Source organism: Echiichthys vipera, assembly GCF_963691815.1.
Source record: "Echiichthys vipera genome assembly, chromosome: 11".
Lineage (NCBI taxonomy): Eukaryota > Metazoa > Chordata > Actinopteri > Perciformes > Trachinidae > Echiichthys > Echiichthys vipera.
In genome coordinates, this window is record NC_139836.1 from 22,933,781 (window position 1) to 22,939,780 (window position 6,000).

At 41.8% G+C, this 6,000-nt stretch overlaps 1 protein-coding gene across 1 annotated transcript in view; it reads right to left on the reverse strand.

The window, feature by feature from the left end:
* The window catches only part of LOC310953803 (equilibrative nucleoside transporter 1-like), a 35,680-nt gene extending 29,680 nt beyond the window's left edge, over positions 1-6,000 (reverse strand). Inside the window, exon 1 of the mRNA XM_083923008.1 lies at positions 5,843-6,000. The gene's annotated coding sequence lies outside the window, so the exon portion shown is untranslated. The remainder of the gene's footprint in view (positions 1-5,842) is intronic.

Below are 6,000 nucleotides of genomic sequence, written 5' to 3' on the forward strand. Positions count from 1 at the left end.
ATCAGACCCACAAAGACTCAAGGTTATTATTGTAGAGGAAAAGTTGATTAATACGATTACATTTGTTTTACACGTCTTCCAGATGTTAAGCATCAATCAGCCCATATGAGGTGGCCTTGAATAACTGACGACTATCTTTTTATACAGAATATAATTTGGTCTTTTTATTCTGTGGATTATCCCGAAAGACGGGGACACTGTTTATGGGGGGAAAAGCAGCAAGTTGATATTTAAAAGCATGTATCTTAATATTTTTTTAAAGGCCCTTTTTATGAAGTAAGATATTAATTCAACATGTTTTTAAAGAAATGGAAACCAATGGGAACTCCACGGGGCATCTTAAATCATCATGGCATTGGCAAAAAACTAGGAATTTAAATGATCAATAAAACAATTAATATTTCAGTATTGTCTGACAATCCAAACATCAAAAACTGTATGAATAATTTATGATTTAAATGGTTAATAATTATGACAGAATGCCATAGATTCATTATCTGTCCATTACAGTTTCAACTCTGCACGTAAAAGCAGTTCTTTGGTAGATAAATGGACAATATATTGTTAACATATTTCAGGTTTTATTCACCTTGTAGGACTTTCTAGACTGTGAGACAAAGATCTGAAAAGCATGGATTAAACACAGTCTATCCCGTCCTCCAACAACCAAGTTAGCTGACTAAACTTTGCTGGAGTTAAGTTGTGGTCGTCTAGGAAAATAAAGCAGTCTAGCCAGGTTGAGTAATGTCAGAATGAATAAAACCTTAAAAAGTGTGTGTTAATGTGGGTTTATTTTTAGCTCAGTCTTGGCAATCTTTATTTTGCTTTAGTCATCCAGATCTCGTGTATTTTGTATTTCAGTGATCTGTGCACAGTGACGTTTAGAGGAAATGTGTTTAACTGGCTCTGTTTGAGGACTTAGCTCTTTCTCACACAACACACGTCCTAATTGCATCTCAATATAATAAAATCATTGTTTTATTTTTTGGAAAAACACTCCAAAGTCAGCAGCACAGAGACTGAGCTGCCCAAAAGGCAACACCACAAACCAGTCAACAGGCGCAATACTGTTCAGCAAAATCTCTCCATATCATGACTCAGTTACACTCAGCAGCAAACGTCTCCGTCGCAAATTGAGATCACAAAGCTACACATTTAACCAAATACTTATTTGGGATTTTGAGAGGCGTAATCATTCATTCATCTTCAACCGCTTGTCCCTGTCGGGGTCGCGGGGGGGGCCGGAGCCGATCCCAGCTGACATCAGGCGTGAGGCGGGGTACACCCTGGACAGGACGCCAGTCTATCGCAGGACACATAGAGACAAACAGAGACAGACAACCATTCACACCTATTTAGAGCAATTTTAGAGTCATCAATGAACCGAACACGGACATGTCTTTGGACTGTGGGAGGAAACCGGAGAACCCGGAGAAAACCCACGCAGACACAGGGAGAACATGTAAACTCCACACAGAAAGGCCCCAGCCGGGATGCAGCGCTGGAACCTTCTCGCTGTGAGGCAACATTGCTAGCCACTAAACCAACGTGTAGCCCTGAGAGGCGTAATGCTGCATATAAAGTACTTTCCACGGTAATCACAGACATAGAGCATCTGAATATCCATTGTATTTAACCAAACAAAAGTAATGCATCATATATTCTGTAGTGAACTTCTGAATATAACATTTATATATCTATATACAGGTATAATCATACATTTCATCCTATTATCTAATAAATTTAGAAAAGTCTTGAAGTATCTTTGTGACAAAATGTGTCTTTTGAGCTGATAAAAAGGCCCCTGGGGTCCATTCAATATTGACGTTCTTGTTTGTCGATGGCCCAGTTCAGACCTGAATCAACATGCATCTTGGGTGATCTGATCACAAGCGGACAACTCAAAGTGCGTCGTTTATCACCTGGCATTGTGTCTCCACATGCGTCTTGAGTGGTTTGTGATCCGATCTCACTTCTCCGCTCTATATGCAAATAAACACGTAGTAGAGATAGGGCTAATGCATTAACAGTCCGGAGATACACGGCAACACATTTGTACGTTGCCGACAAATCACATACGGACAGATTTAAGATGCCTCTCTTATTATTACATGTGTGAAATTGTTCCTACTGATTCTGAGGTTTATCTGTTCGTCAAGGACTATTTTTTTTTTTAACTCTTTGGTTTGCAACCACCTTGGATTAGCAGTGCAATTGATGTGTTTTCTGAATACTGTAATTCTGTTCCTAATTGTTTAAAACAGTGTTTACTTCATCATGTGTAGACAGTTCTCTTTGTGGGCGTGAATATAACAAACATAAGGCCACTGGCAAGAATGACGACGTTCCACTGTTATTTAACTGGCTAACATATGTTCTAAATTATTCCTAGGGTTTTCCTTGAGCCAACATGGGGAAGTTATGTAATCTCATCCCCTGATGAAAAACTGTTTTCTTACCCTTTCAATCTTCAAGCAGAAATATTATGACCACATTCTTTTATTGTGAAATATACATAACTTCACGAGTGTGATGAAAACAAATCTGGATGAAAATGCATTAGTAGAAGCCAAACTGACCCTGGTTCACCTCCTCTGTGTGTGTGTATATAAGATGTTTGATTCAAGATGTAAAAGCAAACCTAAGCTTATTTGCTTATGGGAAGTTAGTGAGGCCACATTCCAATGTCTTTAAACTAAACCTGTAGCAAGACTTATTATCTCAAAAAATGTACTCAAAGTATTTTATCTTGTGGATTTTCTTAAATCAGTGTTTTCTTTCAGATAGCTATAGGAGGTCTCTCCGTTAAGCCACCCCTCTCTCCTCCCTTCAAAGACCTAGCAGAGACGTAGGCTGGCTGTTGGGTCGCCTCGTGTCACCTGTGTGGGCCAACAAGTTACACTTGAACACATCACAAGACTACCGCCAATGACCAAGTAGAACGTACGTTCTGCGCCTGCATGAGTTTATATAACTCCATACCAGCAGGTGGTGGTAGTCTGTATTTGTTATTCAAAAAGGGAAACTGGGAGGACTGGGAATATACAAACCATTGTTATGATACATGAAACTGTTGATATGGTATGGCTACCTCTAATGGAGATGAAGATGAAAAAAGAGCCTTCTGTGTGTGTGTGTGTGTGTCCGTTTGCTTGCTGTCCTTACTTTCGTTACTCTTCTCGTGCACTGATTTACTTAAACCCACCAGCCAATCAGAATGATTTCTCTCAGCGACAGGCCCCGCCACCACTTTAACATGCTCAATCAACTGTCATGCCGCAGATTAGTGCTAAAATGTGTTAATTAGCGGTAATAACAATAACAACAACTGATGGGATAGTTATCAGTTTTGCAGGTATTTGGACATAAACCGGTGTATAACCTGGTGTTGGCCCTAGATGAAAAGTCTGGCGTAAGTCTATGCTGCAATTGCAAATGCTGCTAAAATTGCTGAGATATTTCTATCAAACCATAAATGTCAACCTCATGGTGGCGCTACAGGAAAAGTCATGCATCACCAAAGTCATTGGGACACATCATCTGTTTGCGGAAATTCAAGTATTTCTTGAGATTTGCTGCCTTAATCGTGAGGATTTTTTATTTATTTCTCTTTTACGACACTGCTTAATTGAATACATTTGAGTTTTGGTCTCGTCAGACAAAAAAAAACAACCTTTTTAAGACATCCTCTTGAGCTCTAGGAAACCGTTTCTAAATCGTCATTCATGATTTTGACATTTCATAAACTAAACAAGAATTTATTTTAATTTTTGAAACAACAAATTCATTGATAGTCTGCCCCTGTCTGCACTCCTGCTCTTGCTTTGGCCTCGGTAAATCTCTCTAATTCATCAGTATGCATGACCTTGTGTGCCAGAGGGCGCCTGGTTGTAAACACAATGACGCTTTTGATGATCCGATCTCGGTCACCTGGTTTCTGCGTCATTCTGCCCCGCTGCGTATGTGCTGTTTCCCCTGTCTGCTTTTCAGATGGACATTTCTAATTTTAGACGACTAGTTGTCTCGGGACACAATATCCTGGGAGGTGATCAGGTGGGCGAGCTGCAGTAAAGGGACATTACTGTTAAGGCAGTGCAGAAGGCTGATTACAAGGCTGGTAGGGATTCAGTGTCTTGCTCCAATTCATCAAAAGACATTAAGTCCAATTCCTGGCGTGTGACCTCAGTTATAATACTTATCTATTAAAGGTTGGTTTACTAGTAAAAGGGAGTACTACTCTGCCTGTTTGGGCTTTGACAGGTCTAAGAAAAACACCCAGAAATTTATAACAGAAAGCCTCAACACAAATTTGAGGTTTGGAGGTTTGGAAGACGTTCACCAGGCAGGGAGTGCATTATGGGAAATGCTGGCCCATATAGGGAACTCAAAGTCAGTATATCTCGGCTTCTGCTGCTTTGTTTGGACCATTTGTCTCTTATCAGTCCCTGTCCCTCCACTTTATGGATGTGCAAGCTAAACTGCTAAAGAACTACTTTAACTGTTTGGTCAATAAAAAGTCAGAAAATTGGTAACATTAAAAGTTTCGAAAGCCCAAGCTTGTCTTACTTATTTTGTTTAAACAAAAGCTTAAATCCAAATGGATTGACTTTATAATGACCTGTATCATTACCCTGGAGGAGCTTGAACCCGCGATAGTTTACCATCGGCAGTGCCAAGGGGCTGAACTGGCACCTCCTCAGAAACCAGTTCACACTGCGTGGACTGAACTACTGACACCACCAATAAATAACATAGAACTATCTTTAAATGGATCTTCTTATGATGTTTCAGCACTAGCAACACCTGCTTCTTGAAGCTGATCTGAGCATCTTGAACTTTCTCCTCTTTACGTGCCCAACGCTGCTCACTGCATGTGAAAACTGACATCAACAGAACAGCTTATCACTGTGAGAGTAGCAGCTTTCTCAAAGCTCCAGGACCGCTGATAAGTAAGCAGCTTCAGAAGTTATCAAACACACTTCACCAACATTGTATCAAGCACACTGAGGTGTGTGTGTGTGTGTGTGTGTGTGTGTGCGTGTGTGTGTGTGTGTGTGTGAGTGTGCGCGCTTGTGTGTGTGTGTGTGTGTGTGTGTGTGTGTGTGTGTGTGTGTGTGTGTGTGTGTGTGTGTGTGTGTGTGTGTGTGTGCAGAAAAACAGTAAATCATAGGAGCAAATGCTTACATGGTACAGTAGTGGTTTTTCAGCTCAACTGGGTCTGTTCTGGGAGCTCTTTCATGCTGCCCCCCGCTGTGAAGTGTGTGTGAGTGTGTGTGTGAGGAGGATCTATATTCTCACACTGTCACCTGCTGTGATGCCTCAACCCAGATTGTGTACAAGTCTCAACCTCTGACCAACAACAACTTTGAGTCCAAAGCGGGGTCAGCTTTCAACTTCCTCTACAGCTATCACAACACGTCATGCACACTGGATTATTGACAGAAAGATATATTCCAGAGCTTAATATAGACTATTGAAACTGCAGCATACATGCATATACACTGTCTGATACCACATATCAAGTAATAGCTATCAGCAAATGCCCTTGGTCTCACATCACCTGGCGCGCTTACTGTTGGAGACGTGATGCGCCTCCAAAGCAGCGCACTGCGACTTTCTTTTGTGAGCATTTGACCTTGTCGCCGTTTCAGCTGGAGCTCCAGCAGCTCACCATCACATGAAGTCATCTGCATTAGCCTAGCAGAGAATAGCAACGTGCACTTTGTTGTGAACATCCCGTACGCTCTCCCCCACCCCCGGGGCTCTATTTCTGGCAGGCTGTGTCAGCAGTCTGAGCAGTCATTTACTTTCTACCGCCGACGCATGACAAACACACACTTACCCTCGTACAACCGACCTGCGATGCCCTCAGGTGTGCGCAGCGCGTCGCTTCGTACGCAGCAGCGCTCATGCATTCATTCGTCTGTTTTTCTCGCGTCTCATTCAGCAGCCAAACTCAACTCAACACTCCGCAGTCTCAGCTGACACAGAGAGAGACGG